Source organism: Canis aureus, chromosome 5, assembly GCF_053574225.1.
Source record: "Canis aureus isolate CA01 chromosome 5, VMU_Caureus_v.1.0, whole genome shotgun sequence".
NCBI classification, from domain to species: domain Eukaryota; kingdom Metazoa; phylum Chordata; class Mammalia; order Carnivora; family Canidae; genus Canis; species Canis aureus.
In genome coordinates, this window is record NC_135615.1 from 11,781,288 (window position 1) to 11,796,010 (window position 14,723).

The 14,723-nt window shown below is 39.5% G+C and overlaps 1 long non-coding RNA gene across 1 annotated transcript; it reads left to right on the plus strand.

The window, feature by feature from the left end:
- Positions 1 to 1,818: 1,818 nt before the first annotated feature.
- Positions 1,819 to 4,513, plus strand: LOC144313323 (uncharacterized). Its single transcript, XR_013378994.1, has 3 exons — positions 1,819 to 1,954; positions 3,511 to 3,554; positions 4,117 to 4,513. It is a non-coding gene; the product is annotated as an uncharacterized LOC144313323 (long non-coding RNA).
- The last annotated feature ends 10,210 nt before the right edge of the window (positions 4,514 to 14,723 follow it).

The following is a 14,723-nucleotide window of genomic DNA, read 5'->3' on the forward strand; positions in this document are numbered from 1 at the left end:
CTTGAGAAATAATATAGAGCCTGTGAGTTGCAATGAAAAACCATAGCTCTAAAGGTACTTATTCCCACTGTGTCTTCGATCAACTATAATTTGACCTTTTTCGTGTTATGGTAGTTTTCAAGGCAATATAGTATTGGTTTCAGTTTCTTTTCCTTCTTTAAAACCCTCCAGATGATTTTTACCAGGTTTAGTTCGTGATTGGCAGCTTTAAGAACACCCAAGGATTTACCACTCGAATGAGTCAAGCCCTCACCTTCTTGCCTCTAGTACCATAATGTGAAATTGCTTCTGTAGCCTCTGCCCATATCCTTGTACACCTAATTCCACCAGGTTGGATACTGTTACAACCTCAGGAACCAGCTGCCCTGAAGAAGGCGAAAATCAAAATAATAGCTCTTGATTTGGAGTTTGGAGGATTTCTAGATTCCTTTATATGTGATAAACATTTAGGGGAGTCTTATACTATTAGGAGAATCATCAGACATCCTTGAGCTAGGACAGTTCAGCAGGAGGGTGGAGAGCAGAGGGAGGGCAAATGTGCTTTCACTCGGGAGTTGCATTTTGCACTGCCAGGGTGTGGAACTTACTGATGATGCTTATTTGCTCCTGCTCAGACCATCGTCTCTCATTGAGGAGGGTACTGTGTGCACCCTTCATTAAGAGAAGCTGCAGCCAAGAGGTTTTTATTGCTAAGGGAATGCCTCTTAAATGATAAGCACTGAGTTTTCAGCAGTTGATTATTGAAAGCAAAGATAAGTTGATGACTTTAATGTTTTTATTTAGTACTGGAGTAATGGAACCACAGTATGCTGTGGAACATATCACCAATAACCTCCCTCTTTTCCTTGAACCCTCCTCCTCCAAAAACAAGCCCCCCAAAAACTTTGCTAATAAGTATAAAACACACTGATATTTCAGATGCACGGAGACACATTACTTCCATGGCTTATTGTGTGCTCAGCACAATAGTTGCTAATAAAGTCAGTAATATGACAATCTAAAGAGATATCCTAAATGAAATCTTATTTCCATTTCTTTTCCATAATCCATCTGTCTTTCCCTTTCACCTTTTCATATCTGCCTGTGCTGGGAGTAGTGGCAATTCTCCATAGCATTTACATATCTGCAATAGTGTTTGCTCTGGATTATCTTTTGAAGGCTGTTGTGTAACAAGCAGCCTGAGAAGCTAGAGATAATGTCTTCCTCTGGGTCAAAGGGCAGATTTGTTTCATGACTAGTGTAATTAAGTCATGTCTACCTCTGGAGCAAAGGCTGAGGCAGGTTTGCTTGTATACCCTACTTATAAGATTGGGGGTTTCCTAATCTTAGGGTTCCTCAGATGCACGGCATGCACAGCATATTCCTGAGGTTGTCTCACTGCTCCCACAAAACTTGGGGGACAAGGCAAACCAATGTGACCATGAAGCTCACACTGCCAGTGATGCTGTGAATAAAAATGACTTTTCATCTCTGACCCGGGATTCCCACTTCTTGTGTTGGCATCTGTGAAACTGTGAAAGACCAACTTGTTAGCTTGAAAACAGAGTAAAATTTCAGACCCTTTCCTAGTTTATACTCTTTGTTCTCATTATATGTTATTTCTCCTCCCTGATTTTAGAATGGAGGTCTCTTAAGCTTTCCTCAGAATCCCTCCAACCCAAGATAGGTGTAGGTGAACAACTTCTCGCTCATGTTAATGAACTCAGCGGGTGGAAGGGGGATTCTGTTCACAAAGTGTACATATCAAATCATCACACTTATGCTTTGAATATCTTACAATTTTATTTGTCGTTTATATCTTAATAAAGCTGGAAAACCAAAAAGGCCCGGACACTTCTGGGTCACTTGGAATGAAAGGCGACACCTAGGGGACAGTGGTGGGCTAAGTGGAAAGCTCAGCCCTTGACCCTGTTATGACCAGATGAAACCAGCTGGAACTCTCTCCACAAGGAAGGTCAGTGGGGGAACCACCCTTCCTGTTACATAATATGTGGTGATTATCTCTTATACAGACCATTGAAATGCAGTAACACACTAATGAGAATTTAGTTTAAATAAAGAAATAATCTTTTGGTCATAGGAGCGTAAAAACAATAATAGTTGTTACTCACTTTGGTGGATTGGGGACGGAGAAGCAGCTGTTATTCTCTAACCATGTCATTCATATTATCCCTTTATCATTGGCATCACCTAGCAGCTTATTAGAAATGCATAATCTCGACCCAAACCTATAGTTATTGACCCAATCTGTGTGTGTGTGTGTGTGTGTGTGTGTGTGTAGGGGGTGTTTTAAATTTTATTTATTTGAGAGAGGGAGAAAGAGAGCACAAGTGGGGTGAGGGACTGAGGGAGAAGCTGACTCCCTGCTGGGCAGGGAACCCACACAGGGCTCCATCCCAGCACCCCAAGATCATGACCTGAGCCAAAGGCAGGTGCTTAACCGACTGAGCCACCGTACCCTACTAAGGCGCCCTCTTACCTCCCCCATCTGTGTTTTAATCACGTGCAGTCCCAGGTGATTCACATGAAAATTAAAATTTTTGAAGGCTCTGTTCTGGAGGAGTTGGTCTGGTCACAGTTTGGCTAATCTGATGTCCCTTCCCAATCCTCTTTTGCCTTGCTTCTGGTGAAAACTAGGAGGCTTTACTGAACCCGGAATGGGAGGATGTAGAAAATTATAAGATGACAGTCAGGGTCCCAGAGCAAAAGAAAAAACACACCCTTTCCAGAGAACAGACCAAAAGCAGAAAAACTGCCTGATGGTAAACTTTTGACCCTGTGTGGTCTGTGACTCAGCTGTACCTTTAAGACTCAACTAATCCAGAGGCTCAATTAAAAGTTCAAGCCCAGTTTGGACTTCGAGGCAATTTTTGGTTTGGGTTTTTAAAACCCCATACAAGTTCTTTTCTCCAAAACCCCATTCCACAGGGCTTAATGCCTCTCTGTTAGATCATGTTTTTCCTTGCCTGGCAGGAAACTGTGCTTAACCTCTGCTGTATCTCAAAGTTTTCATTATTCCTTCCTTACCTGCTTATTCTCTAAAGGCTGGAATAGGACAAACACCCACTTTTCCAGCCTCTTTTGAATCTTTGGGAAGACCACATTACACAGTTCTGACCAATAAGACACAAGTAAGTCTGTTGGTGCTGCCTCTTTGCTTACACGTTACTTCTGGACTAGAATGCAAGCTCCCTGGCTGGAGCATAAGCAACCATCTTGTGACTATGAGGGGATACTCATGAAATAAATGTGAAGAGATCTAAGGAAGCACATGAAAAAATAACCTACCTATGGTCTTTTTTGTAAGGAAGAAAACAAAATTCTACTTGTTCATCCAAGTCAGCTAGAAAATTTGTTCATGAGGGCTAAATGCAATTCTAACTGATAGAGCCAGCATAAGAAGTGGCTAGGAGCACAGAAAATACAGTAATAATTATATTTATAATTATAATTATAATAATTATTACACTTGCTAATAATAACACTTGTTATGTGCTTGTTATTTGCCAGGTGCTATTGTCAGCATTTAAGAACACTAGTCCAAGTCACATGGGGTATGTATCTATCCATTTTATTTTATTAAAGACTAGTTGAGTAGTTTACATTACAATGTTCCATTAGTTTTAGGTGTACAGCATAGTGATTCAATTTCTCTGTATGCTATGCTCACCCCAAGCATAGCTACCATCTGTAACCACACAGTATTACAATACTTTTGACTATATTCTTTTTTTTTTAAAGATTTTTATTTATTTATTTATTCATGAGAGACCTAGAGAGAGAGAGGCGCAGAGACACAGACAGAGGGAGAAGCAAGTTCCATGCAGGGAGCCCGATGTGGGACTCGATCCTGTGTCTCCAGGGTCATGCCCTGGGCTGAAGGTGGCAATAAACTGCTGAGTCACCCAGGCTGCCCTGACTATTCTATGTTGTGCCTTTTATTCCGATCTTAGCTATTGTAAATAATGCTGCAATAAACATAGGGGTATATATCTATATATCTTTTCAGATTAGTGTTTTCATTTTCTTTAGGTAAATGCCTGGTAATGTGATTACTGGATCATGTGGCATTTCCATTTTTTAAAAAAAAATGTTTTATTTTTATTTATTTGACAGAGAAAGAGAGAACACAGCAGGGGGAGCAGCAGGTAGAAGGAGAAAGAGAAGCAATCTCCTCACAGAGCCGGGAACCTGACATGGGACTCCATCCCAGGATCCTGGCATCATGAGCTGAGCTGAAGCCAGATGCTTAGCCACCTGAGCCACCAAGGTGCCCCATGCCACTTCCATTTTTAAGCTCCACAGTAGCTGAAACAATTTACATCCCCACCGGCAGGGCACAAGAGCTCCTTTTTCTTCACATCCTCGCCAACACTTGTTACTTCCTGTCTTTTTGACGCTAGCCATTCTGACAGGTGTGAGATGATACCTCATTGTAGTTTTGATTTGTATTTCCATGGTGATGAGTGAGCATCTCTTCATGTGTCTGTTGGCCATCTGTATGTCTTCGTGTTTATCCATTTTAAACGAGTGAATTAGGAGAGTTCCATTCTGGGTAAGCTAGACTATGCACAGGTCAGTTCTCCATCCTAGGGTTTCATTTAGTCAGGGCCTGAAATTTGTAGCTTGCCTGAGTCTTCAAATATTGCTAATGTGATTTGCACTTTCAGAAGGTCGATCTACAGGGGCTCTCATTTAGTGAGCTGGAACCTTTGCAGAAATCTAGAGCTGCTGTGTATGATCATCCTGGATTGGTTGGACAGAGGGCACCATGGATGACTGGTCTGCAGAGGGAGATAGAAAGTCCTAAAGCATTTCTGAAACTTCACTGGAACAGAGAAGTTATTCCAGATGAAATCCTTTATTTTCTAATTTCCTCTTCTCTGTGAGGCAGATGAAGGCTAGCTGGTCACTATCCTTTGTCTATGACTCATATTTATGGGCCTTTAATCATCACTGTGGTTTTCCCTGGGGTGGTTTCAAGGTCTCCTCTTCTTTCTGTAGCTGAGAGCTTATCCTTGAGCATTTGCTCTTCCAGAAGTCTGGGATTCTCTTCTTCAGGCTCTTCCCAGGCTTTACTCAGTCTCATCCTTCAGGGCTTAGCTTAAGGTTTAAACCACATTCCCCAGAGAGGTCATCTCTGCCTCTTTTCTGACTGACCCCCAACCATGAGGATCTCATGAGCTCTGCCACTACAGCTGCTGAGAGAGGATGCCAAGCTCACCTAATTGCTCATGCTGTGTCCATCACCATCAAAGACCTGGGTGGCTGAGCACAGGTCTGCCTGGCGCTGGCAGGGAATCTTGGAGATTTCATTAGTTGCTACTTTGGAAAGCAGAATTCATAATGGGTGCCAGTCTCAGAGAAAGGGTTCCCAAAAATGTAAAGCAAATACACACATGATAATTGTCCTCTACAGATGGATACAAATTTTATTTTAAAAAAGGAGAGTGGTCATTTCAAATAGGGCAACTAGCCTAAGTAAAGTTTCAAATGACTACTGCCCAGTGGATAGAATAGAGAATTCACTGACTTGAGTTCATGTTGACAAAGATAAAGTCATAAAGATCAATCTAAGCAAAATGACAGAAAATCTTGAATGATAGTATTAATAGAATGCATGACTTCAAACTGTATTTCTCAAAGTTTTGGAGACCATGCTAATAGAAGCTGAAAAAAAAATAGTCCTAAGAAACTTCTAAGGCACTTCCTCTATGCAGGAGAGTTGACCTCATTCTCTGTGTGAGGCCGGCAGATTTCCTTTAGTCTGGAGAGACACATTGGCTCCACTAGGAGAGTCAGTCCGAGGTTAGTCCTGCGGGTGAGAGTGAACCTTTGAAAGCATTTGAAGAGAAAAATGGCATCATTCACAATAGGCTCATTAAGATTAAACCATAGAGATTAAGGATGGATGAATGTGTGACTTTTACTCAAGATTTATGATTTCCTCTGAAATATCTGTGTTTATGAAAAAAACAACAAAATAGAAGTTCAGACAATTCTGTTCTGGTTATTCCATTAGTTGACAATGCTAATGATAATGGAGTAGTTTCATTTACATAAACATGAAAGTCTCATGATTAAATTAGTGTCAGGAAACCTCATCATGGTAGGATTGAATGTGACGTAAGTGTAGGTTTCTTGTTTTAGAGAATGCAGCACAAAAGGACAACCAGTGAAAGTTAGAAGTTAGTTTTTCTGCTCTGGTCTAAACTTTCTCTGTTTAGTACTTCAAGTCATGTTCTGTGAGAATTGATGGTGTTTTCTCCAAACTGTGTCAACATCTTAGAGTTGCCGTCCTGTTTGTTTGTCTCTGCCCTCACCATCGGAGAGTGAGAAAGGCAGGGAAGGGAGCAACAGAACCGAATGATTAGATGCCAGGTCTGGTCCCCAATCCTGACTCCCCATTTGGCAATTTATTTTATTTCTATGGGCCTCAGTTTCCTCAGCATAATCATCGATAAAAGAACAACGGAAGCATCCCCACGAATCTGTGCCTGCGTTGGGTCCTATCAACATACATGTAAGGCACCAGGCTCTGGGCCAAACACACAGAAGCTCTCAATACTGTTACTGTTATTTTGTTATGGGGCAAAGAGCAGAAGGAAAGTTCTATCCTAATTCCACCTTCCTGTTTTTCCACCTCCACTCTTATCTGTGAAAATATTTATTTCATATTATGGCTATCAACTGCTATATCACACTGCCATATCATATCAACTGCGAGCGAAGACATGGATTTCAATAATGTCTATTATTTTTTATATTTCCCCTTTTGAAACTGTTTTATTAACATCGTACTATACATCACCCAAAGGAGATGAGACTCTAATAAGACAAGAGAGTACACGAGCTCTTAACCACCACATTTGTTGGACTTGATCATAGTATCTCTCTGAGAGCCAAGGAAGCCAGGGTTTCTGGATATGAAAAGGAAGGAAACTGTATTTTTTTCTTTTATTCTATCTCAGGTTTATATAGGAAGGGCAAATGATTCCTCAGTCAGAAAATACACCCCTGTCTGTCTACCCCACTCTCCTGGGCTTTAAATGGTACAAGAGTAAAATTCTAAGCTGCTGCCCATGGAGAGGATGTTAAAATACATGGAAGATCTTCTCTATGTATGATACTCCGTGATGAATTTTTTAAAAAATTGGAAGATTTATAGATTCAGACATGGATAATTCAGTTAGTGCAACAGAAAGTACATTCCCAAAGGTACAAATACGACTATAGCTCAAAATTTCCTAAATGCTTATAAAGCATGTGGAGTGTCACCCACTGCCTTTGAAACAAAGCATCAAGAACAAAACCTCATGAAGATATAATTGCTGAACAGTTGGCTAAGTTCACTCACTAGCTAAATGGGTGCTTTTCAAAAATTTTTTATTTATGCTTCAGAAATACTTCGTTTATATATTTATTGACTTGAGATCATATCTATATGATCCATACTGCAGATGCCAAGGAGATAATATAATGATGGACAAAGAGCTAAATGTAACAGAAGAAAAGGAGCCAGACCAACTTGGACAAACAAAAAGAGGATATGAATGATAGCTAATGTATTTCCTCAACTACATCTAGCTAAAGTTTCCCCCAATTATGTGAAAAGGAACTGAGCATGATCGACAAAGTATCTCACTGTAAATATATTTGCCCACACCTACGCCATATATATATATAGTATGTGTGTTTGTGTGTGTGTATGTATGAATATATATGAATATATTTACATATCCATGCTTAAATTGGCTGCTAGCTAAAAGATATGTTGTTCTTACTTCACAGAATATATTTGAGCAATCTCAGTTTATTATCTCTGTAAAGATGGAAATAAAGAAACACCCTTAGGTATTATTAGTATTATTCAAGTCTAGTCCCCAGTTGATAATTAGAGCAAAAATTCTGCTTACTAGGGATGCCCAGCTGGCTCAGCGTTTGGGTGCCTGCTTTCGGCTCAGGTCGTGACCCTGGGATCTGGGATGGAGTCCTGCATCGGGTTCCCTGCGGGGAGCCTGCTTCTCCCTCTGCCTGTGTCTCTGCCTCTCTCTCTCTAATAAATAAATCTTGAAAAAAAATAAATGAACAAACCTTGAAAAAAAATTCTGCTTACTGGATGCTCTTAGGCAGGTAAACCACGCCTCTTCACAAACCTATTCTTGTTTGAAGTTCTTGAAGTCTACTTGCCTCTGAACACATGTTGTCTGTGTGCTAACTGTATCTAGACATTCTAGAGAGAGCACTGGGATTATGAGGTAGGTTACATCCAATTTATGTTTGCCTGTTCACACTTTTCATGGGAATATATCAGGTAAATTCATTAACTGAACAATGACCGTTGATGGTTAACCAAGAACTGTCCCAATTTGAAATAAGAGGGAGAAGTTCCTTTGCATATGAAGTACACAAGACATTGAAAGTTCTGAGCAGTAACAATTTTCTGTCATTGCCAATATTATCACATTCACAGTAGTAGCCAGATCATAATTGCTTTGAGTCTCCCACAATAAGTGAGTGCTAAAGGAATAGCTTCCTTTTTTAAAAAAAAAAAAAAAAAAAGATTTTTGTTTATTTATTCATGAGAAACACAGAGAGAGGCAGAGACATAGGAAGAGGGAGAAGCAGGCTCCATGCAGGGAGCCTGATGAGGGGCTCAATCCCAGGAACCCGGGATCATGACCTGAGCTGAAGGCAGACGCTCAACCACTGAGCTACCCAGTTGCTCAGAAAATAGCTTTCTTAAAGAAAAGACTGCCATGTTGAATTTTGGTCTGGGAGATCTTACAGAGAAAAAAGTATACCATTCCATGGAACAGCATGAGTGGGGAGAAAGGAGATATTCTCACAGAGACTGCATGACTTGTAGAGAATAGGAGGACCTCCGTAGAAGGTTCTGTGTGGTGATGACCGTGAAGCATTTGACATTGAATCCATTGAGTTAGGCTCCTGGGGTCTTAGGTCCCTCCACTTTCATCAAGATTCAACTGGAGTTTCAATTTACTGCCCAGTGGTTCCAAAGGATGTGGTGGTATTCTTCTGTATCAGGGGGGAAGGGAGCTAGACTTTTTAAAAATTGATCATTTATGATGATAATTTATGCCTACTTAGTACTGGAAAGAGACAACCAATCCTAGTTAACATAGAATAACACACACCCAAGAAAACAGGCTTTATTCATTGCCAAATCAGAGTAAGACTGTTGGCTACATCAAAATGACTTTTCAGCCTCCAGGCCAGTTTGGCCCAAAATATGTTTTTTTTTTTTCTTTTTTCCAAAATATGTTTTGTGGAATACCGATTCAGAAAAATAGTCTAAGAAAGCAAATGTAGAAATCCTATACAATAACCAACTCCAGTTGGTTTCCCCAGCTTCAGTTTTAGACACCTAAAACCTACACGAGCATGTTAAGAAACTGAAATACCCTCTGGTAATAAAATCTGTTTAAATAAGTATTTAAATAAGCATTTATTTAAATAAACATTTCTCACGATTGTCTGACAACAAAATCCTTTTGTATGTAAAGCCTATTCAAATCCTTCATGCTAATTTTCTAGGCTCTATATTTTGGGAAAGATTGCTCTAGTCAAAAACAACTAACAGGAATGAAATTAGGAGGAAAAAAAAACCAACCTGGACAAACCAAAAGCCTAACTATTTCCTTCAGATTTTCGGGAGTTCCATATTTTATGAAGTTTTGTGTTCTGAGTTCTTTGAATTTTGCTGTAATAATGATTTTTTAGATTGCATTTCCAAAGAGATAAAATTTGTCCAATTTGAAAGCCTGTTTTTTATTTTTATTTTGGGGGGTCACATTTAAGTTTAAAATGGATTGAGAATATTAGAGTTGTAGGAAGATATTTAAAAGTTATATTTACTCTCCTTTCAAATGAGTTGTTGAACAAGGTGGCCATGTATGCTCTCAAGATTAGAATGAAACACATATTGGAGTGCCTGGGTGGCTCAGTCAGTTAGGCATCTGACTTCGGCTCAGGTCTGGATCTCAGGGTCCTGGAATCAAGTACCACTTCTGGCTCCCTGCTCAGCGAGGAGTCTGATTTTCCTTCTCCCTCTGCCCCTTCCCCTGCTCTGTCTCTCTCTTTCTCTCCCTCTCCAAAAGATAAATAAAATCTTTAAAAGAATAGAGAATGAAACACATATCTCATATGTTTCTCTTCCAGCTTACGAGGTAGAGCAATAGGAATCCCCCAGAAATCCCCACATGCTTTCCTTCAAGATTCTCCCATCCCATCCCATCCCATCCCATCCCATCCCATCCCATCCCATCCCATCCCAGTGTTAAAGTTAACACTGACCTGAACTTTGGAGCTATCATTCCTTTCTTTTCTTTATAGTCTTCTGGTTCACACATCCATCAATCCAAAGATATTTTGGATTTTCCAAAAAAAACCACAGAAACATCTGTTGTAAATCAACCATCATATCTTACCTTCACTATCAAAAAGCAAAGTTGATGGATTTTGTAAGCATCTTATAGAAGGTTCATGAAAAATTTATTATTAATTTGCATCTAAATGAAACCTGATTAGAGAAACTAACATGAAGCGATTGAGAATTTAAACTAAAAGAATATTATAATCAAAAGAGAAAAGTTAAAGAAGCTCCAAAAAAAGAAAAATTAAATATACATATACATACATCCACATATATTTGCCAAAGGTAGAATTTATAATGGAAATGTGGGAAGCCTCATAATTTTTTCTTCTTAGACAACACTGAAGCTGTGTGGAAACTTTTGAAAATAAAAGCAATTATAAAGATTTTTGCATAAGTGTTCTTAAGTTATTAAGGCAGCTAAATGAAGCACAAATAATGAAATAAAACATAGGCAATTAATGTTCTAAAAGAAGTGTGATCTGTTATAAATGAGCAAGAAAGCATTAAAATTCTTTTAATAAGAAAACTCATTTCTTAGAAATGAAATTTAAAAAGCACTTCTCTTTGAAAATAATTTGAAGCATTCGCCCCAAATCGAAACCACCCTCGCTCCAGTCTGCAAAAATCTCTAAGTGAACAGAAATATCCTTCTTAGCTTGAAATTTGATTCTCAACAAGAGAACTTGTGATTATTATGGAAATGAAATGCTGTACATTTTTCTAAAAGTGAGTATATATTTATACCATACTCATTTCCCTTTGAAAATGTTGCTGTTTTTTGACAACATGAATTTTTAAGGATTCAAATGTAATAATTTCAATGCAATTGGAAGTTTCATTATGCAGCTGGCAAATGCTAGGCATTTATACCAGTTATGGGCGGGAGAAGTGCAATCATTTTATGAGCCCCTTGTCGATTATGTGTTTGTACAAGCAGCTGAATGGTTAATACAAGGCAGTGATTCAGGAGTCATCAACTTATTTCATCAATTGTTATTAACGGTTTAATCTATTTGATATTAATAAACCTATTCAATGCTTGATCTGTCACAGTAAAGTAGATATAATTTCAATCACTGGATTAGCATTAGCCCATTAATTTAAAGTCAAAAAAGAGTTTTATTTCTTTTCTATAGGTAGCTAGAGTATGTTGCTGGTCTAAGGAAAACAAGATTGAGAGTTGTAAGTAGGTGTGGGAATCAACTCTTCGTTCAAACGATACCCTTTGAGACCAAGGGTTTTGCCTATTTCTCTCCAGCAGAACAACCCATGAAGCCATGGCCCCTGTCCAGGACTCTTCCAGTTCCCTTGTTACTCATGTCATTTGTTCTCTCTCCACTTCACTCCACTCCACAATACTCCATCTTCCTTTTTATTTGTAGAGTCACAAACTTCCAAAGAGGTCCAATCATGTCACTTCTTTTCTTAAACTTCTCCTCTAATTCCCTGTTGCATGGAGGAGAATGCCAAGACTCTTCCCAGTCTGGAACCAAGAGCTCCACCTCAGCATCATCTCCTCCCATACCACAGCACCACTGAACCTCTCAGATAGATGGGACATCTCACCTCCCCTGGCATGCATTTTGAGGCTCCATGTCATATGCCTTTTGTGATATATGTACTCTCCATTGTGGTCCCCAAACTCACCTGGAATCTTAGAATGCCAACATCTTTGGAATAGGGTCTTTACAGATGTAATTAAACTAAAGATCTTAAGGTCTTCTTGGATTAAGTTTGGCACTAAATGCATGGGTGGGTGTTCTATAGCAGACAGAAAACACAGAGATAAACAGAAGGAGGAGGCATGTGAAGATGGAGACAGATTGGAGCAATGCATGTACAAACCAAGGAATGCCAAGGATTGCCAATAGTCATCAAATAGCAATAGAGAGACAATGAATGCATTCTTTCTCAGAGCCTCCAGAAGGAACCAGCCCTGCTGACACATTGAATTTAGATTTCTGGCTTCCAGAACTGTGAAAAATAAAAAAAATAAAGAATGGTCATTGTTGTAAGCCACCAAGTTTGTGGTAATGTGTTCTGTAAGGCAGCCCTAGGAGATTAGTACATCTCTCCTCTGCTTGGGATGCCTGTTCTTTTTTTCATGAGGCAAAGGCTCAAGGCTTTCCTTGAGATCTAGTTCAAATGTCTTACTTAATTCATGGCAGAGGAATAAGAGATAATGGTTAAAAGGTGTGAGTTTCTGGACTCAAGTCTTACTTATGTCACTTAATGATTAAAAATTCTCTGATCTTCAGCTTTCTATGTGTAAAAATGGGGATGAACTCTTTAGTAAATATTTTGGAACCCACAGAACACTTGAAACAGTTCTTGACATAAAAAAAATCCTATAAAAGCTGTTAACTATTCTTCTTCTTATTATTATTATTCTTAAATGTCCCTAATTTCTTCAGGAAAATACTTATCACCATCTTTAACAGGAAGAATCATATGATAATAAGATAGTTGGTAAATGAGCTAGTGCCCATGAGGTCTCAGGGGAGCATCTTACGCGGTAAATGGGCAGTAAAAATTAGCTACTAATATAAGCAACCGTCTCTGAATTTTCCTGAATGGATCATCCCCTTCTTTAGGCTCATTGTAACTGCTCTGTCCCTACTGGAATGAGCGCTTTGCACCCATAGGTTCTAGCACAGAGTATGAAGTTTAGTATGTAGGCAGTCAGGATTGAATCAACGAGTGCAGGAGTGCATGGATGAGCTTGCATGAATAAGTTAATACTGCTCCCTATAGCAGAATATGCTTCTATTAATACTAAATCTATTATTTTGACAAGCAATGAGTTAATTACTTAACTGTGTCAACTCTAGTCCAGGAAGCTCCTGGAGGTGCAGACTTACGATTTTGTCAGATTCCTAGCCTCTCACTCTGCATGTAGCAAGCCCTCCTTGAGTGCTTCTTGCTGTGCGGATGGATGTCTGTGTGATCGGCAAAGACCTACTTGGCCCTGGTCACTTCTCACATTTGGATTGGTTTCTTCTTTCACATCTTTGATTCCACTTACAGTGACTGGCTCAGAGATGCCTGTTACATGCAGACATTTATAGTTTATGGTCTTTCATCAGGTGAGTAGATGATACGAGAAGGGTAGTATGCTTCCTTGATAAAAGCAGTTTTCCTGCCTGTATCTGCCCAAGTGCCAGTTTAGGGATGGCATTCGCCAGCCATCTGCCAAGTCCCAACCTGGTGCAAGGGAATATACTTTTCTAGAGGCAGGGGCAGTCATTGGGTAGTCTTTTTCAGCACACACAGAATGTTCAACTAACATTTATTGAGCACCTATGGGGTGCCAGGTACTACCTGGTAGATTTTCTAGTCTTCTACAGGTTAGCCTTCCCTGAGGTTAACTAGAAGAGTGGAGGAAAAGAAAGGGATGGGGAACTCATACAAACTGTCTGCTACACATGTGCCGGAAATGCTACGAGATGCTTTTCTAAGACCAGAGTTAAAGGTGCTTTTGTATTTGAATTCTGTCAGATGAGTTCTTCGGCTGTCAGTATCAGAAGCTTAAGTTCTCTGTCTTAAAACAAAACAATAGGAAAGAAAGAGAAAAGAAATTTACTGGAAAAACAAAGGAAAATCTGAACAACCAATCCAAATTCAGGAAAGGATAGGAACCAGGGCAATTTCATGGGATTTAGGTAGCTTATTTATTCATTCATTCAATAAATATGTTTTTTTTTATTAATTACCTGCTAGGGCAAACAGTTCCCTCAATAAAGCAGAAGGATTTGCTCTCTCCCACATAAGAGAAAGAGAGAGAGGGAGAAAGAGAGAGAGAGAGAAAGAAAGACAAGTAAACCAATAAACCCACACAGAAATTTCATGTAGTGAAAGCAGCAATGAACAAAAATGAAGAAAGGGGATCAAGAATAACAAGGCAGGGACAGGGAATTGTTTTAGATGGCACTGTCAGGAAGATTCTCCCTGAGGAGCGAGCAAACCCTAGAACAAGATGGGTGAGGACACCACAGAATGTTTTGGGGCAGATCATTCTGGCTATAGAGATGGACAATAGCAAAGGCTCTGAACTTGAGGTGTCTCAGAAATCAGTGTGACTTGACTAGAGTAGGAATGAGTAGTTAAATCAGTTATGTTAAAATTGTGTGTCACTTGACTCAGATGAACATTCCCGGGTGGGGACAGTGTGATTGATTTATTTGGGTCACGTGCCTATACCTTGGCCATTAGGGAGGAGGGAATTTGGAATGATAGTCCTAGTGAGATTGCATGCAACAGGAGCAGGCCAGTTTCTAGTCGAAAGTTTAGGTGCTATGATGAGAAAAAGGATTGGATGAGCACT